This window comes from Salvia splendens, chromosome 1, assembly GCF_004379255.2.
Source record: "Salvia splendens isolate huo1 chromosome 1, SspV2, whole genome shotgun sequence".
Classification (NCBI taxonomy): Eukaryota; Viridiplantae; Streptophyta; class Magnoliopsida; order Lamiales; family Lamiaceae; genus Salvia; species Salvia splendens.
Window position 1 is genome coordinate 27,577,640 of NC_056032.1, and position 26,712 is coordinate 27,604,351.

General features: G+C 33.8%; 1 protein-coding gene across 1 annotated transcript in view; it reads left to right on the top strand.

Annotated features, from left to right (window-relative positions):
• LOC121746110 (kinesin-like protein KIN-14A) overlaps nt 1-411 on the top strand; it is a 103,590-nt gene extending 103,179 nt beyond the window's left edge. Inside the window, exons 13-14 of the mRNA XM_042140031.1 lie at nt 72-170; nt 260-411. The gene's annotated coding sequence lies outside the window, so the exon portion shown is untranslated. The remainder of the gene's footprint in view (nt 1-71; nt 171-259) is intronic.
• Nucleotides 412-26,712: the final 26,301 nt, after the last annotated feature.

Below are 26,712 nucleotides of genomic sequence, written 5' to 3' on the forward strand. Positions count from 1 at the left end.
ATATATTGTTTACAGTAATGTGGTTTGTTATGGTTCACATACTGATATCTACAGTTATATTGGTCCATAAGGATATTGCTGGTACTTTGGCGACTGAAGCAGCGGAAGACTCTGCTCAAGTAGCTAAGCTACGTTCAGCTCTTGAATCTGTTGATCACAAGAGAAGAAAGGTCTGTATTATAGAGCGCTGGATCTCTTTTTCTTGGTTACCTCACTTCTCAAATACTGAAATTCTGCAAACACTGTTTACTCGAATCAGATTTTACAACAAATGAAAAACGACGCAGAGATGTTAAATTTAGAAAGTGGCGCTGCACCTATTCGGAGTCCTTCCACTTCTGCTGAAGATGCAAGGCTAGTGTCGTTAATCTCCCTCGACAGCATACTGAAGCAAGTCAAGGTTTTTCATCTTTCTCCAATTTCTCATCTTTTAACTTTCTGGCAGATGTCGCAGATGCTTCAACTTTTCTGTCATTCATCATGAAATGTGTTTATGGTGTCTGTATTTTCTATATGTGTAAAGTGTGTGTATTTGTGTAGTGCCGGCAGTGTATACATTTTGTGTATTTTGTGTATATTGTGTGAAGTGCAGTGTGTTTATTGTGTGGGCACTATGAGTATTTTGTATAATAAGTGTGTGAATTTTATGTGTAGTGCATAATATGTATTGGTATACTTTGTGTAGTAGTGTAAGTATACTTTATGTGTAATGCATTTATATTGTGTATATGGTGTACAGTGGGGGTATATTTTGTTTGTACTGGGCGCATAAAGGGTGTTATTTTTTGTGTACTTTGTTTAGGTATGTTTTTTTGTGTATAATGTACGAGTATGTATTTTGTGTATAGTGTAAGTATTATGTACAATATATGTATTGTGTATGTATGTTTGTAGTGCATGTATTTTGTTTATATGTGCACACTGTAATGTCTTGTGTGAGTATGGTGTGTATAGAATGTGTGTTGCATAGTGCGTGTTTTTTGTATAGTGAGCAACATGTGCATTATATGTATAGTGTGTGTGTGTTTTATTTATATTGTGTTTGTGTATTTTATTTATATCGTGTTTAATGTTTGTAGTGTGTACCATGTGTGAAATTGTGTATTTTAATTGTGCATTTGTTGTATAGTGTATAAGTAGTGTATTTTGTATTAGTATTTGTAGTATGTGCCGCATATGTATTGTATGTTTTATAATATTGTGTTTGTGTATTTTATTTATAATGTGTTTAATGTTTGTAGTATGTACCACGTGTGTATTAGTTGTGTATTTTATTTGTGTATTTGTTGTAAAGTGTATAAATAATTTATGTTGTAATAGTATCTGTAGTGTGTGCACAATGTGTTTTGTGTATTTTATGTATAGTGTGTAATATTCGTAGTATGTGCCTAGTATGTACAGTATGTTTTATAATATTTGTATTTAGTTTTTCGTGTATAATGTGTATTGTTTGTTTTATATTTATGTGTATAATGTGTGTGCATGTATCTTGTGTATAGTGTGTAGTGTAGTTGTGTATTGCATATTTTGTGTGGACAGTGTGTATTTTGTCTATAGTGTAAAGTTTTTATTTTTGTATAGTGGTTTTAGTATGTTTATTTTGTGAATTGTGTACTAGTGTGTATTTTGTATATAATGTGTATAGTATGTGCGGTTCATTTAATGTTTGTGTATTTTATTTATATTGTATTTAATATTTGTAATATGTGCCACATATGTATAAATTGTGTATTTTATGTGTATATTTGTTGTATAGTGTATAAATTGTGTATTTTGTGCTACTACCCGTATTGTGTGCAATGTAGGCATGTATGTTTACCTTACATGTGTATTGTATTTTATTTATAGTGTTTAATATTTGTGGATGTATAATGTGTATATAGTGCGCAATGTGTATGAAGTGTATTTTATTTATATTGTGTTTGTGTATTTTATTTATAAAGTAGTTAATATTTGTAGTATTATAATGTATATATCATGTATATAGTGTGTGCATTTATTGTATAGTATATTTAAATTGTGTATTTTGTGTACGCAGTGAGTGTGGGTTGTATGTGAAGTCCATTTAGTGTGTAGTATAAATTGTAAATTTTATGCGTAGTATAAATTGTTTGTAGTGAATGTGCGTAGTTGGTGCCACGTATGTATAAATTGTGAATTTTATGTATATATTTGTTGTGTAGTATATAAATAGAGTATTTTGTTTAAGTATATGTAGCGTAGAGTTTGCAATCTATGTAAGTATTATTGTTGTACATGTGTTTTGTGCATGTTTGTATATTTTATTTATAATATGTTTACTGTTTGTAGTATGTGCCGCGTACTGAGTGTAGTGTTTTTGTAATGTTTGTGTTTTGTTTATGTATTTAGTGTACAATGTGTAATTTTTTTTAATATTTATGCATGTAAAGTGTGCGTATATGTGTGATGTGCAGAGGGAGTGCAATGTGTGTTATGTGCTATGGTGTATAGTACATAGTATGTATGCAGTGTTATTAATTTTTTATAGTGTCGTTGAGTTGTGTGTGTTTGTGTTTTATCTATATTGTGTTTGTGTATTTTATTCATATCGTGTTTAATGTTTGTAGTGTGTACAATGTGTGAAATTGTGTATTTTAATTGTGCATTTGTTGTATAGTGTATAAGTAGTGTATTTTGTATTAGTATTTATAGTATGTTTATTGTTTGTAGTATGTGTTGCGTATTGAGTGTAGTGTTTTTGTAATGTTTGTATTTTGTATTTATATTTTGTGTACAATGTGTAGTTTTTGTTTAATATGTATGTGTAAAGTGTGCGTATATGTGTGATGTATAGAGGGAGTGCAATATGTGTTATGTGTTGAGTTGTGTGTGTGTGTGTTTTATTTATATTGTGTTTGTGTATTTTATTTATATCGTGTTTAATGTTTGTAGTGTGTACCATGTGTGAAATTGTGTATTTTAATTGTGCATTTGTTGTATAGTGTACAAGTAGTGTATTTTGTATTAGTATTTGTAGTATGTGCTGCATAAGTATTGTATGTTTTATAATATTGTGTCTATTGTTTGTTTTATTTATATTGTGTTTGTGTATTTTATTTATAATGTGTTTAATGTTTGTAGTATGTACCACGTGTGTATTTGTTATGTATTTTATTTGTGCATTTGTTGTAGAGTGTATAAATAGTTTATTTTGTAATAGTATCTGAAATGTGCACTGTATTTATGTTGTGCATATGTTTTGTGTATTTTATTTGTAGTGTAGTATGTGCCGAGTATGTATAGTATGTTTTTGTAATATTGGTATTTAGTTTTTCGTGTACAGTGTGTATTGTTTGTTTTAGATTTATGTGTTTAATGTGTGTGCATGTATCTTGTGTAGTGTGTGTATAGTGTAGTGTGTGTATTGCATATTTTGTATGGACAGTGTGTATTTTGTTTATAGTGTAAAGTTTTTATTTTTATATAGTGGTGCTTAGTATGTTTATTTTGTGAATTGTGTACTAGTGTGTATTTTGTATATAATGTGTGTAGTAGTGCGGTCCATTTAATGTTTGTTTATTTTATTTATATTGTGTTTAATATTTGTATATCTGCTATAAATTATGTATATTATGTGTATATTTGTTGTATAGTGTATAAATTGTGTATTTTGAGCTACTACCCGTAGTGTGTGCAATGTATGCATGTATGTTTATAGTACATGTGTAGTGTATTTTATTTATAGTGTGTTTAATATTTGTGATATGTATAGTGCGTATATAGTGCGCAATGTGTATGAAGTGTGTTTTATTTATATTGTGTTTGTGTATTTTATTTATAAAGTAGTTTATATTTGTAGTATGTGTAATGTATAATGTATATATCATGTAATAGTGTGTGCTTTTATTGTATAGTATATTTAAATTGTGTATTTTGTGTACGTAGTGAGTGTGGGTTGTATGTGCAGTCCATTTAGTGCGTAGTATAAATTGTGAATTTTATGCATGTAGTGACTGTGCGTAGTAGGTGCCACGTATGTATAAATTGTGAATTTTATGTATATATTTGGTGTGTAGTATATAAATAGAGTATTTTGTTTTAGTATATGTAGCGTAGCGTTTGCAATGTATGTAAGTATTATTGTTGTATATGTGTTTTGTGCATGTTTGTATATTTTACTTATTATATGTTTACTGTTTGTAGTATGTGCCGCGTACTAAGTGTAGTGTTTTTGTAATATTTGTGTTTTGTATATGTATTTAGTGTACAATGTGTAATTTTTTTTAATATATATGCGTGTAAAGTGTGCGTATATGTGTGATGTGCAGAGGGAGTGCAATATGTGTTATGTGTTGAGTTGTGTGTGTGTGTGTTTTATTTATATTGTGTTTGTGTATTTTATTTATATCGTGTTTAATGTTTGTAGTGTGTACCATGTGTGGAATTGTGTATTTTAATTGTGCATTTGTTGTATAGTGTACAAGTAGTGTATTTTGTATTAGTATTTGTAGTATGTGCTGCATAAGTATTGTATGTTTTATAATATTGTGTCTATTGTTTGTTTTATTTATATTGTGTTTGTGTATTTTATTTATAATGTGTTTAATGTTTGTAGTATGTACCACGTGTGTATTTGTTATGTATTTTATTTGTGCATTTGTTGTAGAGTGTATAAATAGTTTATTTTGTAATAGTATCTGAAATGTGCACTGTATTTATGTTGTGCATATGTTTTGTGTATTTTATTTGTAGTGTAGTATGTGCCGAGTATGTATAGTATGTTTTTGTAATATTGGTATTTAGTTTTTCGTGTACAGTGTGTATTGTTTGTTTTAGATTTATGTGTTTAATGTGTGTGCATGTATCTTGTGTAGTGTGTGTATAGTGTAGTGTGTATATTGCATATTTTGTATGGACAATGTGTATTTTGTTTATAGTGTAAAGTTTTTATTTTTATATAGTGGTGCTTAGTATGTTTATTTTGTGAATTGTGTACTAGTGTGTATTTTGTATATAATGTGTGTAGTAGTGCGGTTCATTTAATGTTTGTTTATTTTATTTATATTGTGTTTAATATTTGTATATCTGCTATAAATTATGTATATTATGTGTATATTTGTTGTATAGTGTATAAATTGTGTATTTTGTGCTACTACCCGTAGTGTGTGCAATGTATGCATGTATGTTTATAGTACATGTGTAGTGTATTTTATTTATAGTGTGTTTAATATTTGTGATATGTATAGTGCGTATATAGTGCGCAATGTGTATGAAGTGTGTTTTATTTATATTGTGTTTGTGTATTTTATTTATAAAGTAGTTAATATTTGTAGTATGTGTAATGTATAATGTATATATCATGTAATAGTGTGTGCTTTTATTGTATAGTATATTTAAATTGTGTATTTTGTGTACGTAGTGAGTGTGGGTTGTATGTGCAGTCCATTTAGTGCGTAGTATAAATTGTGAATTTTATGCCTGTAGTGACTGTGCGTAGTAGGTGCCACGTATGTATAAATTGTGAATTTTATGTATATATTTGGTGTGTAGTATATAAATAGAGTATTTTGTTTTAGTATATGTAGCGTAGCGTTTGCAATGTATGTAAGTATTATTGTTGTATATGTGTTTTGTGCATGTTTGTATATTTTACTTATTATATGTTTACTGTTTGTAGTATGTGCCGCGTACTAAGTGTAGTGTTTTTGTAATATTTGTGTTTTGTATATGTATTTAGTGTACAATGTGTAATTTTTTTTAATATATATGCGTGTAAAGTGTGCGTATATGTGTGATGTGCAGAGGGAGTGCAATATGTGTTATGTGTTGAGTTGTGTGTGTGTGTGTTTTATTTATATTGTGTTTGTGTATTTTATTTATATCGTGTTTAATGTTTGTAGTGTGTACCATGTGTGGAATTGTGTATTTTAATTGTGCATTTGTTGTATAGTGTACAAGTAGTGTATTTTGTATTAGTATTTGTAGTATGTGCTGCATAAGTATTGTATGTTTTATAATATTGTGTCTATTGTTTGTTTTATTTATATTGTGTTTGTGTATTTTATTTATAATGTGTTTAATGTTTGTAGTATGTACCACGTGTGTATTTGTTATGTATTTTATTTGTGCATTTGTTGTAGAGTGTATAAATAGTTTATTTTGTAATAGTATCTGAAATGTGCACTGTATTTATGTTGTGCATATGTTTTGTGTATTTTATTTGTAGTGTAGTATGTGCCGAGTATGTATAGTATGTTTTTGTAATATTGGTATTTAGTTTTTCGTGTACAGTGTGTATTGTTTGTTTTAGATTTATGTGTTTAATGTGTGTGCATGTATCTTGTGTAGTGTGTGTATAGTGTAGTGTGTATATTGCATATTTTGTATGGACAGTGTGTATTTTGTTTATAGTGTAAAGTTTTTATTTTTATATAGTGGTGCTTAGTATGTTTATTTTGTGAATTGTGTACTAGTGTGTATTTTGTATATAATGTGTGTAGTAGTGCGGTTCATTTAATGTTTGTTTATTTTATTTATATTGTGTTTAATATTTGTATATCTGCTATAAATTATGTATATTATGTGTATATTTGTTGTATAGTGTATAAATTGTGTATTTTGTGCTACTACCCGTAGTGTGTGCAATGTATGCATGTATGTTTATAGTACATGTGTAGTGTATTTTATTTATAGTGTGTTTAATATTTGTGATATGTATAGTGCGTATATAGTGCGCAATGTGTATGAAGTGTGTTTTATTTATATTGTGTTTGTGTATTTTATTTATAAAGTAGTTAATATTTGTAGTATGTGTAATGTATAATGTATATATCATGTAATAGTGTGTGCTTTTATTGTATAGTATATTTAAATTGTGTATTTTGTGTACGTAGTGAGTGTGGGTTGTATGTGCAGTCCATTTAGTGCGTAGTATAAATTGTGAATTTTATGCCTGTAGTGACTGTGCGTAGTAGGTGCCACGTATGTATAAATTGTGAATTTTATGTATATATTTGGTGTGTAGTATATAAATAGAGTATTTTGTTTTAGTATATGTAGCGTAGCGTTTGCAATGTATGTAAGTATTATTGTTGTATATGTGTTTTGTGCATGTTTGTATATTTTACTTATAATATGTTTACTGTTTGTAGTATGTGCCGCGTACTAAGTGTAGTGTTTTTGTAATATTTGTGTTTTGTATATGTATTTAGTGTACAATGTGTAATTTTTTTTAATATATATGCGTGTAAAGTGTGCGTATATGTGTGATGTGCAGAGGGAGTGCAATGTGTGTTATGTGCTATGGTGTATAGTACATAGTATGCATGCAGTGTTATTAATTTTTTATAGTGTCGTTGAGTTGTGTGTGTTTGTGTTTTATTTATATTGTGTTTGTGTATTTTATTCATATCGTGTTTAATGTTTGTAGTGTGTACAATGTGTGAAATTGTGTATTTTAATTGTGCATTTGTTGTATAGTGTATAAATTGTGTATTTTGTGCTACTCCCCGTAGTGTGTGCAATGTATGCATGTATGTTTACAGTACATGTGTAGTGTATTTTATTTATAGTGTGTTTAATATTTGTGATATGTATAGTGTGTATATAGTGCGCAATGTATATGAAGTGTGTTTTATTTATATTGTGTTTGTGTATTTTATTTATAAAGTAGTTAATATTTGTAGTATGTGTAATGTATATATCATGTATATAGTGTTTGCATTTATTGTATAGTATATTTAAATTGTGTATTTTGTGTAAGTAGTGAGTGTGGGTTGTATGAGCAGTCCATTTAGTGCGTAGTATAAATTGGGAATTTTATGCGTAATATAAATTGTCTATAGTGAGTGTGTGTAGAAGGTACCATGTATGTATAACTTGTGAATTTTATCTATATATTTGATGTGTAGTATATAAATAGAGTATTTTGTTTTAGTCATTTGTTGCAGAGTGTATAAATAGTTTATTTTGTAATAGTATCGGTAGCGTGTGCACAATGTGTGTATGTATTTATGTTATGCATGTGTTTTGTGCATTTTATTTATAGTGTGTGTAATATTATTCGTAGTATGTGTCGAGTATGTATAGTATGTTTTATAATATTTTTATTTAGTTTTTTGTGTACAATGTGTATTGCTTGTTTTATATTTATGTGTTTAATGTATGTGCATGTATCTTGTGTAGATGTGTGTATTGCATATTTTGTATGGACAGTGTGTATTTTGTCTATAGTGTAAAGTTTTTATTTTTGTATAGTGGTGTTTAGTATGTTTATTTTGTGAATTGTGTACTAGTGTGTATTTTGTATATAAAGTGTGTAGTATGTGCAATCCATTTAATGTTTGTTTATTTTATTTATATTTTGTTTGATTTTTATTTATATTGTGTTTAATATTTGTAATATGTGCCACGCATGTATAAATTATGTATTTTATGTGTATATTTGTTGTATAGTGTATAAATTGTGTATTTTGTGCTACTACCCATAGTGTGTGCAATGTATGCATGTATGATTACAGTACATGTGTAATGTATTTTATTTATAGTGTGTTTAATATTTTTGATATGTATAGTGTGTATATAGTGCGCAATGTATATGAAGTGTGTTTTATTTATATTGTGTTTGTGTATTTTATTTATAAAGTAGTTAATATTTGTAGTATGTGTAATGTATATATCATGTATATAGTGTTTGCATTTATTGTATAGTATATTTAAATTGTGTATTTTGTGTAAGTAGTGAGTGTGGGTTGTATGTGCAGTCCATTTAGTGCGTAGTATAAATTGGGAATTTTATGCGTAATATAAATTGTCTATAGTGAGTGTGTGTAGAAGGTACCATGTATGTATAACTTGTGAATTTTATCTATATATTTGATGTGTAGTATATAAATAGAGTATTTTGTTTTAGTCATTTGTTGCAGAGTGTATAAATAGTTTATTTTGTAATAGTATCGGTAGCGTGTGCACAATGTGTGTATGTATTTATGTTATGCATGTGTTTTGTGCATTTTATTTATAGTGTGTGTAATATTATTCGTAGTATGTGTCGAGTATGTATAGTATGTTTTATAATATTTTTATTTAGTTTTTTGTGTACAATGTGTATTGCTTGTTTTATATTTATGTGTTTAATGTATGTGCATGTATCTTGTGTAGATGTGTGTATTGCATATTTTGTATGGACAGTGTGTATTTTGTCTATAGTGTAAAGTTTTTATTTTTGTATAGTGGTGTTTAGTATGTTTATTTTGTGAATTGTGTACTAGTGTGTATTTTGTATATAAAGTGTGTAGTATGTGCAATCCATTTAATGTTTGTTTATTTTATTTATATTTTGTTTGATTTTTATTTATATTGTGTTTAATATTTGTAATATGTGCCACGCATGTATAAATTATGTATTTTATGTGTATATTTGTTGTATAGTGTATAAATTGTGTATTTTGTGCTACTACCCATAGTGTGTGCAATGTATGCATGTATGATTACAGTACATGTGTAATGTATTTTATTTATAGTGTGTTTAATATTTTTTATATGTATAGTGTGTATATAGTGCGCAATGTATATGAAGTGTGTTTTATTTATATTGTGTTTGTGTATTTTATTTATAAAGTAGTTAATATTTGTAGTATGTGTAATGTATATATCATGTATATAGTGTTTGCATTTATTGTATAGTATATTTAAATTGTGTATTTTGTGTAAGTAGTGAGTGTGGGTTGTATGTGCAGTCCATTTAGTGCGTAGTATAAATTGGGAATTTTATGCGTAATATAAATTGTCTATCGTGAGTGTGTGTAGAAGGTACCATGTATGTATAACTTGTGAATTTTATCTATATATTTGATGTGTAGTGTATAAATAGAGTATTTTGTTTTAGTCATTTGTTGCAGAGTGTATAAATAGTTTATTTTGTAATAATATCGGTAGCGTGTGCACAATGTGTGTATGTATTTATGTTATGCATGTGTTTTGTGCATTTTATTTATAGTGTGTGTAATATTATTCGTAGTATGTGTCGAGTATGTATAGTATGTTTTATAATATTTTTATTTAGTTTTTCATGTACAGTGTGTATTGCTTGTTTTATATTTATGTGTTTAATGTATGTGCATGTATCTTGTGTAGATGTGTGTATTGCATATTTTGTATGGACAGTGTGTATTTTGTCTATAGTGTAAAATTTTTATTTTTGTATAGTGGTGTTTAGTATGTTTATTTTGTGAATTGTGTACTAGTGTGTATTTTGTATATAAAGTGTGTAGTATGTGCAGTCCATTTAATGTTTGTTTATTTTATTTATATTTTGTTTGATTTTTATTTATATTGTGTTTAATATTTGTAATATGTGCCACGCATGTATAAATTATGTATTTTATGTGTATATTTGTTGTATAATGTATAAATTGTGTATTTTGTGCTACTACCCATAGTGTGTGCAATGTATGCATGTATGATTACAGTACATGTGTAATGTATTTTATTTATAGTGTGTTTAATATTTTTGATATGTATAGTGTGTATATAGTGCGCAATGTGTATGAAGTATGTTTTATTTATATTGTGTTTGTGTATTTTATTTATAAATTAGTTAATATTTGTAGTATGTGTAATGTAAATATCATGTATATAGTGTTTGCATTTATTGTATAGTATATTTAAATTGTGTATTTTGTGTACGTAGTGAGTGTGGGTTGTATGTGCAGTCCATTTAGTGCGTAATATAAATTGTGAATTTTATGCGTAGTATAAAAATTGTCTGTAGTGAGTATATGATAAATTTATTGTAAAGATATTTATAAAAAAATATGAGTATATGATAAATTTATTAAAAATATATTTTCATCCATAAAAACATAGAAATAGTAAAAAGTACCTCAAATGATACTAACTCGAAGTTCACAGACCTAAAATGATATTTTCAAAGTTCACGGACCTAAAATGATACTTTGGCAAAGTTCGTGGACCAAAAATGATGTTCCCTGTTTATATATAGTATGTTTATTGTTTGTAGTATGTGCCGTGTACTGAGTGTAGTGTTTTTGTAATGTTTGTGTTTTGTATATGTATTTTGTGTACAATGTGTAATTTTTGTTTAATATGTATGTGTGTAAAGTGTGCGTATATGTGTGATGTGCAGAGGGTGCGCAATGTGTATTATGTGCTATGATGTATAGTTAATAGTATGTATGCAGTGTTATTTATTTTTTTTACAGTGTGTCGTTGAGTTGTGTGTGTGTTTTATTTATATTGTGTTTGTGTATTTTATTTATATCATGTTTAATGTTTGTAGTGTGTACCATGTGTGAGATTGTGTATTTTTATTGTGCATTTGTTGTATAGTGTATAAATAGTGTATTTTGTGTTAGTATTTGTAGTATGTGGCGCATATGTATTGTATGTTTTATAATATTGTGTGTATTGTTTGTTTTATTTATATTTTGTTTGTGTATTTTATTTATAACGTTTTTAATGTTTGTAGTATGTAACACGTGTGTATTAGTTGTGTATTTTATTTGTGCATTTGTTGCATAGTGTATAAATAGTTTATTTTGTAATAGTATCGGTAGTGTGTGCACAATCTGTGTATGTATTTATGTTGTGCATGTGTTTTGTGTATTTTATTTATAGTGTGTGTAATATTATTCGTACTATGTGCCGCGTATGTATAGTATGTTTTATAATATTTATATTTAGTTTTTCGTGTACAGTGTGTATTGTTTGTTTTATATTTATGTGTTTAATGTATGTGCATGTATCTTGTGTAGTGTGTGTGTAGTGTAGTGTGTGTATTGCGTATTTTGTGTGGAGAGTGTGTATTTTGCCTATACTGTAAAGTTTTTATTTTTGTATAGTGGTGTTTAGTATGTTTATTTTGTGAATTGTGTACTAGTGTGTATTTTGTATATAATGTGTGTAGTATGTGCGGTCCATTTAATGTTTGTTTATTTTATTTATACTGTGTTTGTATTTTATTTATGTTGTGTTTAATATTTGTAATATGTGCCACGTATGTATAAATTATGTATTTTATGTGTATATTTGTTGCATAGTGTATAAATTGTGTATTTTGTGCTACTACCCGTAGCGTTTGCAATGTATGTAAGTATTATTGTTGTACATGTGTTTTGTCTATGTTTGTATATTTTATTTATGAGGGAACATCATTTTTGGTCCACGAACTTTGCAGAGTATCATTTTAGGTCCGTGAACTTTGAAAATATCATTTTAGGTCCGTGAACTTTGAGTTAGTATCATTTGAGGTACTTTTTACTATTTCCAAGTTTTTTTGGACGAAAATACCCTCAATACCTTAAAGTGTATATATTTTTAATAAATTTATCATATACTCATAATTTTTTATAAATATCTTTACAATATATTTTTGACAAATTTTCTAAATATAATTTGACCATAAATATTATCACTTAATTTTGTGACATGCAAGAAAAGATCTTTATTCAATTTTTTTTACTAAAGAAAAGTTCTTTATTCAATTTAAAAAAAAATTAATATAAAAAATTGAAGAAGCAATTTTACTTGCATGTCACAAAATTAAGTGATAATATTTTAGGTCAAATTATATTTAGAAAATTTGTCAAAAATATATTGTAAAGATATTTATAAAAAAATATGAGTATATGATAAATTTATTAAAAATATATACACTTTAAGGTATTGAGGGTATTTTCATCCATAAAAACTTGGAAATAGTAAAAAGTACCTCAAATGATACTAACTCAAAGTTCACGGACCTAAAATGATATTTTCAAAGTTCACAGACCTAAAATGATACTTTGGCAAAGTTCGTGGACCAAAAATGATGTTCCCTGTTTATTTATAGTATGTTTACTGTTTGTAGTATGTGCCGTGTACTTAGTGTAGTGTTTTTGTAATGTTTGTGTTTTGTATATGTATTTTGTGTACAATGTGTAATTTTTGTTTAATATGTATGTGTGTAAAGTGTGCGTATATGTGTGATGTGCAGAGGGTGCGCAATGTGTATTATGTGCTATGATGTATAGTTAATAGTATGTATGCAGTGTTATTCATTTTTTTTACAGTGTGTCGTTGAGCTTTGTGTGTGTTTTATTTATATTGTGTTTGTGTATTTTATTTATATCCTGTTTAATGTTTGTAGTGTGTACCATGTGTGAAATTGTGTATTTTAATTGTGCATTTGTTGTATAGTGTATTTTGTGTTAGTATTTGTAGTATGTGGCACATATGTATTGTATGTTTTATAATATTGTGTGTATTGTTTGTTTTATTTATATTTTGTTTGTGTATTTTATTTATAACGTTTTTAATGTTTGTAGTATGTAACACGTGTGTATTAGTTGTGTATTTTATTTGTGCATTTGTTGCATAGTGTATAAATAGTTTATTTTGTAATAGTATCGGTAGTGTGTGCACAATCTGTGTATGTATTTATGTTGTGCATGTGTTTTGTGTATTTTATTTATAGTGTGTGTAATATTATTCGTACTATGTGCCGCGTATGTGTAGTATGTTTTATAATATTTAGTTTTTCGTGTACAGTGTGTATTGTTTGTTTTATATTTATGTGTTTAATGTATGTGCATGTATCTTGTGTAGTGTGTGTGTAGTGTAGTGTGTGTATTGCGTATTTTGTGTGGAGAGTGTGTATTTTGCCTATAGTGTAAAGTTTTTATTTTTGTATAGTGGTGTTTAGTATGTTTATTTTGTGAATTGTGTACTAGTGTGTATTTTGTATATAATGTGTGTAGTATGTGCGGTCCATTTAATGTTTGTTTATTTTATTTATACTGTGTTTGTATTTTATTTATGTTGTGTTTAATATTTGTAATATGTGCCACGTATGTATAAATTATGTATTTTATGTGTATATTTGTTGTATAGTGTATAAATTGTGTATTTTGTGCTACTACCCGTAGTGTGTGCAATGTAGGCATGTATGTTTACAGTACATGTGTAGTGTATTTTATTTATAGTGTGTTTAATATTTGTGGTATGTATAGTGTGTATATAGTGCGCAATGTGTATGAAGTGTGTTTTATTTATATTGTGTTTGTGTATTTTATTTATAAAGTATTTAATATTTGTAGTACGTGTCATGTATATATCGTGTATATTATGTGTGCATTTATTGTATAGTATATTTAAATTGTGTATTTTGTGTACGTAGTGAGTGTGGGTTGTATGTGCAGTCCATTTAGTGCGTAGTATAAATTGTGAATTTTATGTGTAGTATAAATTGGTCTGTAGTGAGGGTGCATAGTAGGTGCCACGTATGTATAAATTGTGAATTATATATATATATTTGTTGTGTAGTATATAAATAGAGTATTTTGTTTTAGTATATGTAGCGTAGCGTTTGCAATGTATGAAAGTATTATTGTTGTACATGTGTTTTGTGTATGTTTGTATATTTTATTTATAGTATGTTTATTGTTTGTAGTATGTGCCGCTGATAAGACTAATTTCATGCATTGATTAAAGGGTTGAATTCGTGCATTTACGGGGTCTAACACTTCTTTTTAAGCTAGGAGTGTAGAAAGTTCGCCAGGTCCAGGAAGAAGAGCGGACAATTGTATGACCCACGGAATCTGGCGAATAAGTGAGCATTGTGAAGAAAAATGACTAGACGGAGGAGATCACGAAGCTGAAGAGCAGAATGGAGATTTCTGCGAAGGCTTCTAGAAGATCAAACCCGCACCTATATAAGGAAGAGAGCATACAATCTAATGAGGGGGGAGGACTTTTTTTTTGGGCACTTTGCTCTTGGCTCTCTTAGCTCACTCACTTCCACACACTTGGGGGGACTGTTCGGGAATTTGTAGGGGTTCGGGTCATTTCATTTGCTGTTTGATGTTGGGTAACATCGTCCTTGTGTAGGGAGAATATACAATTATTTGCTTTCATTTTATTTGTCGTCGTGAATTTCACCGAGCTTCGCTGTTCGAAGCTCGGCCCTATTTTCTGTTCAATTCTCGTTATCTATGCATTTTCTGTTTCCGTATTTACTTTACTGCTGTTGATTTCGATTATGGATGCAAATTGTTTTGAGTTTGACGTAGTTGCTGAACTGGATGTTTATTTCTCGCGTTGGTTTATTGAGTTTGAGCAGAATTGTTGGTAGCTTGTGTAGATCGGGGCAGATCTGTTGAATCGGAAGTTATGGAGTTGATTTTGTTAGTTGTTTGGTTCGGAATGCTTGGATCCGGAGTGGATTAAGCATCCGACGTCTGGATCGGAAACAGGAATTGGTCGTGGTCGATGCTTGGTTTTCGTGTTTTCGTTTCATTCCGTCTAGTATATTAGATCTGTTCTATTTCCGGCTAATTGCAAGTTTTCGACGTCCGAACTTTTACATTTTGTTTGAATCTGGATTTGTGCTCTATTTTCTTCATGTTCGCGTTTGATTCAGGTAATGAGATGCACGTCATTGTTAGTTAAATTCTTAGTTTGTTAGTTGCAGCTTTTCTTCCATACTTTCTATTTCTGGAAAATGGTCCGCACTGTTTACTCGCTTTCTGTCTAGCTATATTAGGAAGTTCTTTACTTGGTCTAGGAAATTAGTTTGAGATCTCGTGGTTATAAGGATGTTCGGCGTCAGCATGATGCTTTCAGTTTCCTAGGTCCAGTGTCTGATTTTCGTTCTTAGGTCTAGTAGTAGTCAAACCTCAACCCAAAATTGCGTGGCAGCAGCCAACAAATTGCCCAGAGTCTCCTAAATGCTTTCTTACGCGTCCATCTTCGTGGGATCGACCCCTGCTTCCCTATACTAATCCATAGTATAGCTGGTTGAGGGTTTTTGAAAGCGCGGGGGGTTTGTGTGTCCGACAACCGAGACTTCTAGGATCCTCTGAGTTCCTAGACCTTATGATCTAACGGATTCTCTGGACCTAAGTGCTCGACCTAGTATAAAAGTACAGACGAATCTTCGGTTAAATATGCTGCTTCAAATGGCGCCGTTGCCGGGAATGGATGGCGTAGTTTATGATTGTGTTTAGAGATTTTGTCGTATATAGTTTTGATTTGTTTTTCTTTCACATTAATTTGCAGTTTATGAGCAGAGGCTCACGGTTTGGACACTGGGGTAACTCATCTGGGTGGAGGAACGATCAGTGTACTTGGAAGGTCAGGGACACAGCATCTGCGGTCATCACCAGATCGGGATTATCTACGGGAGATCCATTTCCGTTTGGTTCAGATAGTGACGACGATTGGAGTTCGTCAGGAAAGGAAGATCCAAATTCAACTTCAGAAACAAATACAGAGGAGGCAGAGATCAGAGACATGGCACACATAGTCGATCCAGATCCGGAGATCGGTTCGCTCACTGCCCATCTAGATGGTGAGCCAACCCTGACTATAGTTATGAACCCTTGTCAGAGAGCCATCGATATTAAGACAAATGTGTTAGGCATTCTACCGACGTTCTCTGGACGTAGGAACGAGTGTCCATACGAGTTCCTAAATGAGTTTAGCAAGTTGTGCAGTATTCAGAAAAGGCCCAATGATGCGACGGAGGAGGACTACCGCTTAATGCACCAGAGCCTGTAGCCTTTTACACCTGGTTGATAGCCCATCATTATGCATTTGATGGCCCTTGCTTCAAGCTTTCCCTGCCTGATATGTGCAAAGGCTTTGCAGCCAAATATTCTTAAATTTTCATAGGTGCATTTCCTGCCGAACCATCTGCTGTCTGGTATATCCCCATTTAGGCTTGATGTGGGACATTTATTTAACAACACAACTGCTGTGGAGGCTGCTTCTGCCCAAAAATGTTTCCCCAAACCAGCAACAATCAGCATACACCATTTTCTTTCCAAAATAGTGCGATTTGCTCTTTCAGTCTTCATTATTCGAGTCCTAGTATTCTGGTGAGATTTGCCCACACAAATATCAGTATATAGTCCGGGACACTAGTCAGAAGATCAGAGGTCGAGTACTGAAGATCTTCACGTGGAGACGGAGCAAGCCATCATCGATTCTTGATTGAATCAACGAGGTAAATTGGCTAATTCCGTAGTGAGCATGTTTTAGGGATTTATATGCTAAAGCATGTTTTAATTCAAGTTATGAGCATGGTACATGTGATAATTATGAGAATAGAATTTGTCTAAATAATCTGATAAATAGATCAAATTTATGTGATCGGATCTCATGCACGCTTCCGCTGCCAACCCCTTCAGCCCCGCTTACCATTTTCAACGATTTGATCATGAAAATCTGAAAAAAAAACATAGGGCAAATGTCTTTATTCAAATATTTTCCATAAAGAGCTCCATGTCCAACTTATTGCTCTGAAACCATGTACAAAATGTAAAATCCCTTCAAATGTCTCACATATAAAATTATCCAAAAAATATGTTGAAAATAAGGAATTGAAATCTGCAGATTTGGGGAAAGTGATTGAAACTGCTGAAGAGAGGAAAAAAATGATGAAAGGAACTGAAGGAGAAAAATGATTAAGAAAAGAAGAAAAATCGTGAATTCATTATTGACTACATTTTTCCAAAAGTTAATTGCAAAATACAAAGAAGGCCTTATATACGCACAAATACAAACAAAAATTTGCTAAACACTAACTAATAAAGGAAAACAATATCAACTAATTATATTTTTATTTTTTATTTCAATACTCCCCTCAAGAAGGAAGCAAAACAAATGCTACCTTCTTGGAAAGGAAGCATCAAACTAAGAGAGAACTACAATCAACTATTCTAACTCCATGTCAAGGGAAGATCCAACTTGATCAATTGCAAGCCATCACTTTGCTGGAATTGGAGTTGCTGCAACAACTACAGGTGCAACATAAAAATCTCCACTCCCAAATGCAGAAAAACTAAAAATGATCTCACTCCCCTTTAGCACCAGACACGGCGAGTATGAGTAAGCTTCACAGATTCTTCTTCACCAAATTGAATATCAGGTCCTTCAGTAACTTCAACAACCACAACTCCTGCCACAAGCCAGGCAAACCATCATTTTAACCAACAATTCCCCCCCTCTGATCCATTACTCATCAACAACAAATAAACAGAGGACGAGGGGCAGGAACCACCATTGCTCATAGGCTAACAAAAAAGCTCTACAGATCAACTCCAACTCTCAATATGAACATAGATGCAAGGAGAAGGATAAGCCTTTCCTCCTCACCCAAAACAAACAACAAATCTGGTATGAAACAGACTACTCAAGGAAGAACAAAATCACATTTCAAACGCACCACAACAGCACAACTAGACTTGGATCAGAGACGAGAGATTCAAACTTTGATACGATCACGTCCGGAATGCCCATGACGAGGCGTCTACTAGAGGGACTCTCTACTTTCATCCGAAAAGTCATGCTGGAGGAGTCTACGAAGGTCAGGGAACACGCGACAAGACTCGTACTGAAATTTGAAGTCTAGGAGCTTCCACCCGGCCGGGTGGATTTTGAGGCACTGCCTCACCCGGCCGGTGCCATCCTTTGGAAGAGCCAAGGCCAAGCTACTCCACCCGACCGAGTATCCGTTCTGCCACCAGCCAGGGTGCCCCGTCCAAGGCATGAGGGAGTCAGGAGGTTTCACCCTGCCGGGTGACTTAACACCCTTAATTCCACCAGGCCGGCTAGAGTGACGCGAACCAGATTTTGTGTGCCTTTTCATTGGGAATTGGACCCTAGTATAAATACCCTAGTGAATAAAAGTTTCTACCCTAGTGAGTTTCCTCTTTGAGCATTGTATCCAATTCCTTCCTTGAAGGTTGCTTGTTTTCATCCTAGATTGATTCAAGTAGAGGTATGCATCAATGGAGTGTATCCATTGAGTAGTGGAGCCAAGGGGTGATAGAGCTATTCAAAGTTACCTAGGGTTGTCTCCATTCTTTTGGTTAAGGTCCTATGGTCGTAGCTTTTTTATCTCATCATTATACACACGTTTTCCATTTCTAATCTACCATCCTTTCTTATTTAGATTCAATTTTTGTGGTTGGATCTCTTTTTATCCTCTTGTTTTTAATTGAGAAATTGAAAATCAATCTCACAAAAATATCTAGATCAAGCATCACAAATGAGTAATTCCTTAGGAAATGGATCATGAATTACATGAATCCACATCATTTGGTATCTAGAGTCTAGTACCCACTAGGTGTTTGATCTTTTGCTTCCTTGAATTTTCTTTTATTCCTTGTTTTGCTCTGTTTTTGTTCGAATGATCGGATTGATCAAATGTTCTTAGATTAAGCTGAAATTTGGTGTGTATGATATATGTTATGTGACCTAGCGTCCTGCTAAACTTCATCGAAAAATTCCTTTGTTTGCCTAGTTAACTGTGGGGATTAACATCATTGCTCTGTTTTGGCATAGTTGGGGAAAACCATACAACTCATATCCCATTGTTAGATCTGACTATATATGAATATTTTCCCTTGATCTAGACTTGTTTTTGAATCTATCCACCAAAATTCATCCAAATTGGGCGCGAGATCAATACCAAAAAAATTTATAAATATCAGCCAAATTTCAGCAAAAGTTTCATCCCATGTCTTGTTTCCTTGCTTTTATAGGCTTAGTCATTATTACTTTGGTGTTTACTACTTGGTGTCTATATTTTCTTGAGGTGTATACCTTGATTGAGTTGTCCGGGCGCCAACAAGTGGGAATTGGATCGAGAGTGTGCGATACTAGCCCCACGATATTCTAAACCTACCGAGTGACATTGGTGAGTGACTTGGGGGGTTGGGATACTACATTAGGGTGAGTTAGCTACTTAAATCTCTCTTTCTTATTTCATTAATCTCTAAGACTAGTTCCTAGTCTTTGTCTTTGTGTTTGTAGGTAACTTTGATGCCTCTTATTACTCGATCCAACAAGATGGGGGACATCCATGAGGAGGAGGTAGGGAAGGGCGCGGGCTCAAGTAGTTCCAAACCCGAAGTGGATCTAGTGAGCATGATATCCCAAATGATGGCCGATCTCAAACATGATCTCAAGCAAGACGTAAGGCAAGTGGATGCACGGTTGAGGGAATGAGATGCTAGGGCGGAGGAATCCGAAGTTCGTATTCTTGCCACCCAAAACACTCTATTTGAAGAGTTCAACACTTTGAAGGAAGAGCGGAGGACTAGACCTCCACAATCCTATTGGCAATGCCATGCCCGATGAAGCCCCGGAGGAAGTTGTTGAAGAGGAGGTATATGAGGGATGGCAAGGAGGGAATGTTCGGGATAGAGTTAACAACTTGGAGAATGGACGGTTTGGGGGGGGTAATGGAGCCAATAGGCGGTTTGGAGGAGGAAATGGGGGGTATGGTCATTTTGGGGTAGGAAACCAACATGGAGGGATGGAGCCTTATGGAGATAGATTTAGGAGGGATAGGTACTATGAGGAGGAACCCCGTCCGAGGTTTGATGATCTGTCCAAGACCTTGAAACACAACCTCCCCGAGTTCCATGGAAAATTTGATCCCGAAGCCTACTTAGAGTGGGAATATCAAGTGGATAAAATCTTCACCCTCCACAACTATTCCAAGGGTGATAAGGTGATGATTGCATTGGCCGAATTTAGGGGTAATGCTAATAATTGGTGGAACGATGTGTTGAGGAAAATTAGGTTAGCTAGGTTGGGAGATGTGCATTCATGTGATGATTTGTGCCGAATCATGAATGAATCCTTTGTGCATAGGTCCTATTATCTCAAGCTTCGTGGGGAGCTTCAAGACCTAAGGCAAGGATCCATGAGTGTGATGGATTACTACTATGAACTTCTCGCCTTGATGAACAAGATTGGGGTGAATGAACCGGAGGAAGCCACTCAAGACCGAATCATCCATGGTCTCAACACTTCTTTGAAGCATAAAGTCCAATTTGAGGCACTAGGGGGAATCACATTGGGGGAAGTACTAAGTTTTGCCGAGACATTTGAGAGGCAAGGAAAAGAAGTGGCTCTTAGCAAGGCAAGGAAAAGAAGTGGCTCTTAGCAAGGCAAGGGTGGCCTCTAGTCAAACCTGTATGGGAGGAAACAAGTGGAGTACCCCTCCCAAGAAGATGGAGAGCTCGCCTATTACTCAAGGCAAAGCACCATACAAGGCATCACCGAGCCCAAGCCCACAAGCTACCAAAAGTCCTTCTTCAACGGAGAGTAGTAAGGTTTAATGTTTCAAGTGTAAGGGCTATGACCACTATGCGCGTGAGTGCCCTAACCAAAGAATAATGGTTATTGGGCAAGATAGTAGCGTGCATAGTGAGGATGAGGAGGACGGAGTGGTAGAAGGCAAGGAGGCGAATGTGGAGCCTCGTATGTCATATTCTAGTGAAGAAGAAGAAGAAGAGGATGAGGGGTTGAAGGCACTAGTAATGCTAAGAATGCTCAATGTACAACCCGATCTTGAGGAGCACAATGAGCAAAGGTGAAACATCTTCCATATGAATTGCAAGGTATGAACTAAAACTTGTTTAGTGATCATTGATGGGGGTAGTTGTGCTAATGTGGTAAATGAACAATTAGTGGCCAAGTTGGGGTTGAAGGTCGACAAACATCTTAATCCTTACAAGCTTCAATGGCTAGGGGAGTCCGGGGAGCTAAAGGTAAAGGCTCAATGCTTAGTTCCCTTGAAGAATGGTGTCTTTGAGGATGGGGTGATGTGTGATACTATTCCAATGACGGCTTGTCATGTGTTGTTGGGAAGGCCTTGGGAGTTTGATAGGAGGGTGTACCAGAATGGTTACACTAATGAATATTTCTACATGGTGAATGGGTTGAAAATTAGGTTGAAGCCCCTCTTGCCTAAGGATGTATTTGAGGCATACCAACATCTACAAAGGGAAAGAGAAAGGGATATAGAGAAAAGGCTTGTGAGAGAGGGTGAGCTAAAAAAGCCAAGTGAGAGTGGGTGTGGTGAGAGCAAAAATAAAGCACCTAAACAAGAAAAACTACAAGCAAGGGAAGGGAAAGGTTGCTTGTTAGCAAGGTCTCCCGACCTTGGGTGGGCACTAAAAAGCCGTTAAACCATTCTCCTCATGGTCCGGAATGATTTATGTTTAAATGCTAACACTAACCCTTGTCCTTTGGTGATTGAAAGTGTTTTGCAAGGTTTTAAAGATGTCTTGCAGGATGAGCTTCCCAACGAGCTTCCACCCGTGAGGGGGATTGAGCACCAAATTGATTTCGTGCTTGGGTCATCTCTCCCCAATCAGGTGGCATACAAAGCAAACCCAAAGGAAACTCAAGAGCTTCAAAGGCAAGTCGAGGGACTCCTTGCCAAATGTTTTATCCGAGAATCCCTTTCACCTTGTACCGTGCCCGTTATTTTGGTGCCTAAGAAGGATGGAACTTGGAGAATGTGTGTGGATTATATGGCCATCAATAAGATCACCAATAAGTATAGACACCCTATACCTAGGCTAGATGACATGCTTGAGGTTCTATGTGGCTCTAATTGTTTTTCTAAAAATTAATTTAGCAAGTGGATATCACCAAATTAGCATGAAAAAGAGGATGAATGGAAAACCGCTTGTTATGCCTTTTGGGTTGACTAATGCTCCTTCCACTTTCATGCGTTTGATGAATCATGTGCTTTGTCCTTTCATTGGAAAGTTTGTGGTGGTGGATTTTGATGATATCTTGATTTATAGCAAATGTGTAGAAGAGCATGCTAGCCACCTTAGGGATGTGCTTGAAGTGTTGAGAATGCATGCTTTATATGCCAAGTTGCATAAATGCACCTTTTGTGTTGATGAGGTTGTTTTTCTTGGTTTTGTTGTGGGAAAGGAAGGAGTGCGGATAGATGAAGAGAAAGTGAAGGCAATTAGGGAGTGACCTACACTCAAGAATGTGAGTGAGATTAGATCCTTTCATGGTCTAGTAAGCTTTTATAGGATATTTGTTAGAGATTTTTCTACTAAGGCATCTCCTTTAAATCATCTTGTGAAGAAAAATGTAGAGTTCAAGTGGGGGGAAGAACAAGAAAAAGCCTTCAATGTTTTGAAAAATGATCTCACCCATGCCCCTTTGTTAGCTCTTGCCAACTTTGACAAAACATTTGAGTTGGAGTGTGATGCTAGTGGTGTAGGGATAGGAGGAATTTTCATGCAAGAGGGAAAGCCCATAGCCTATTTTTCTAAAAAGCTTTGCCAAGCTCAATTAAACTATCCTACATATGACAATGAGTTGTATGCCATAGTGAGGTGCTTAGAGAATTGAAAACATTACCTCATGCATAGGGAGTTTGTGATTCATACCGATCATGAGTCCATTAAGTTCTTAGGGGGACAACATAAGCTTGATAAGAGGTATGATAAGTGGAGTGCATTTCTAGAAACTTTTCCTTATGTGATCAAGTACAAAAAGGGGAAGGAAAATGTCGTTGTCGATGCCCTCTCTAGGAAACCTCATGTTCCGTTGGTTGATGATGCTTTGATTGCTAATCATGTGATGTATGTGAGAAAACAAGTGCTTGTTGTGTGTGCTTCAAAGTATGTTGGTTTTGAGTTCATTAGAGACTTGTATAAGCATGACCATGATTTTTCCACTATCTTTGAAGGATGTGAAAGGGGATCTTTTGATAAATACTATAGAATGGATGGTTACTTGTATAAGGAGAATAAACTTTGCATTCCTAATTGCTCTCTTCGTGACTTGTTGATTAAGGAGTCTCATTTGGGTGGATTGATGGGACACTTTGGAGTTTTGAAAACTTTTGATATCTTGAGTGAGCATTTCTTTTGGCCTTGCATGAAGAAGCATGTTGAGAGGTTTTGTAGCCATTGTATAGAGTGTAGGCAAGATAAGTCCAAGTCTAGCAATTTTGGGCTTTATACTCCTTTGCCTCCTCCTACACACCCTTGGGTAGATATCTCCATGGATTTTGTGCTAGGCCTACCCATGTCTACTAGGAAGAATGATAGCATTTTTGTGGTAGTGGATAGGAAGACAAATGATGCTAAGTTCGTTGTCAACTTGTTCTTTAGGGAGGTAGTCAAGTTACATGGGATTCCTAAAACAATTGTGAGTGATCGGGATGTCAAGTTTTGGAGCTTCTTTTGGAATACTCTTTGGGGAATGTTGGGCACTAAACTTCTCTTTTCTACTACCGCCCACCCCCAAACGGATGGTCAAACGGAGGTAGTTAACCGGTCCTTAGGTGCTCTTATTTTTTAGAATAAAAATTCTTGGGAAGAGTGCTTACCTATTGCCGAATTTGCTTATAATAGGTGGCGAAGAGAAGGCTAAGTTTGTGAAGGAGTAGCACGCTCAAGTGCAAGAGAGGATTCGAGGGAAGGGAGAGAAAGTGGCGCGTCAAGCGAACAGAGGCCGCAAGAAGATGGTTTTCGAACCCGGGGATTGGGTCTGGGTGCATCTCAGGAAGATACGCTTCTCCGACAAGACCAAGGGGAAGCATGCCCCAAGGGGAGACCAACCTTTCCTTGTGTTGGAGCGCCTCAATGACAACGTATACGTGATCGACTTGCCTGGTGAGTATAATGTAAGTTGCACCTTGAATGTGGCTGATTTGAGTCCTTTTGACTTTGTAGGAGGTCCGGATTTGAGGACAAATCCTTTCCAAGAAGGGGAGGATGTTACGACCACGCCCGGAAGGCCCATGACGAGGAGCCTATATGAGGGACTCTCTACTTTCATCTGAAAAGTCATGCTGGAGGAGTCTACGAAGGTCGGGGAACATGCGACAAGACTCGTGCTGAAATTTGAAGGCTGGGAGCTTCCACCCGGCCGGGTGGATTCTGAGGCACTGCCTCACCCGGTCGGGTGTCATCCACTGGAAGAGCCAAGGCCAAGCTACTCCACCCGACCGGGTATCCATTCTGCCACCCGCCCGGGTGCCTCGTTCAAGACATGAGGAAGTCAGGAGGTTTCACTCGGCCGGGTGACTTAACACCCTTAATTCCACTCGGCCGGGTAGAGTGACGTGGACCAAATTTTGTGGGCCTTTTCATTGGGAATTGGATCCTAGTATAAATACCTTTTTATGTCATTTCTTTCCTTAGATTTTGTTGAATTAAAGTTTCTACCCTAGTGAGTTTCCTCTTTGAGGATTGTGTATCCAATTCCTTCCTTGAAGGTTCCTTGTTTCCATCCTATATTGATTCAAGTAGAGGGGTGATAGAGCTATTGAAAGTTGCCTAGGGTTGTCTCAATTCTTTTGGTTAAGGTCCTATGGTTGTAGCTCTTTTATCTCTATGGTTGTAGCTCTTTTATCTCATCATTATACACATGCTTTCCATTTCTAATCTACCATCCTTTCTTGTTTAGATTCAATTTTTGTGGTTTGATCTCTTTTTATCCTCTTTTTTTTAATCGAGAAATTGAAAATCAATCTTACAAAAATATCTAGATCAAACATCACAAATGGGTAATTCCTTGGGAAATGGATCATGAATTCCCTGAATCCACATCAAACTTGGATCATACAAATCCAATGAACAAACGATATAAACTTGGATCATACAAATCCAGAAACAAAGGATACAAACTTGGATCATACAAATCCAATGAACAAAGGATACAAACTTGGATCATATAAATCCAATGAGCAAACGAAAACGAGAGAGAAAACAGATTCGAAATTTCAGATCGGAAATAATGCCGAAGAGAGGGAAAATACAAATACGAACCGATTCAAACATCAGAATTGAAAAATAAGAGAGATTTGAAGAGAGAAAAATAGAACCCGAAAAGGATCAACCGCAAATGCAGAACGGGCAAATTCTACAGCAAACCTCACCAAACAACAAATGCAGTGAGCCGAGCACATACTCTTCGGCAACAAGCAGAACCCTACCAAAAAACACCAACCCTAGATCTATGAAAAAATGGCAAACGAAAAATAAAAAAAAGGATAGATGAGATAGCGGTAATCAAAGACGCAGCGGATTTGCGTTCTGATACCTTGTTGAAAATGAGGAATTGAAATCTGCAGATTTGGGGAAAGTGTTAGAAACTGCTGAAGAGATGGAAAAAAACGATGAAATGAACAGAAGGAAAAAAACGATTAAGAAAAGAAGAAAAAGCGTGAATTCATTATCGACTACATTTTGCCAAAAGTTAATTGCAAAATACAAAGAAGGCCTTATATATGGGCACAAATACAAACAAAAAAATTGCTAAACACTTACTAATAAAGGAAAATAATATCAATTAATTACTCCCTCTGTCCCACTCAAGATGGCCGCATTCTTGACTGACATGTGATTTTAGGAAGTATTGTTAGGTGGAATAAAGTAGAGAGGAAGAAAGTAGTTGAATATTTTAATGAGGAGAAAGGAGAGAGGAGATAGTAGATTATTTCCAAAACTGGAAAGTGGCTAACTTGATTGGAACAAACAAAAAAGAAAAGGTTGCTATCGGAGGGAGTACATTTTTATTTTTAATTTGAACAAAATATAGATCAAACAAAGTTATCAGATTACTATAATATAGGTTTTTGGCCGTCCATGTACATATGTATATCTTCATCATGCATAATTGATACTCAAGACTCAAGAAAGGTCAAATCCATTGCATCGGACTCTTGGGGAGAATAATGCATAACAATAAAAAAGACTCTTGGGGAGAATAATCAAATCCCTAAAATTAAGGCTGGCATTATAAAATATTAGTATGATGAAAATCCAGACTATAATGGCATGTAAATCTCTACTATTAAATCAAGATATACAACATGAAAACCTTATCTTGACACTAACCTTGGAATCTATGCTATTGCTATATAACCCCAGCAGAAAAACAACAATTAAAACATAACCAAAACACTCA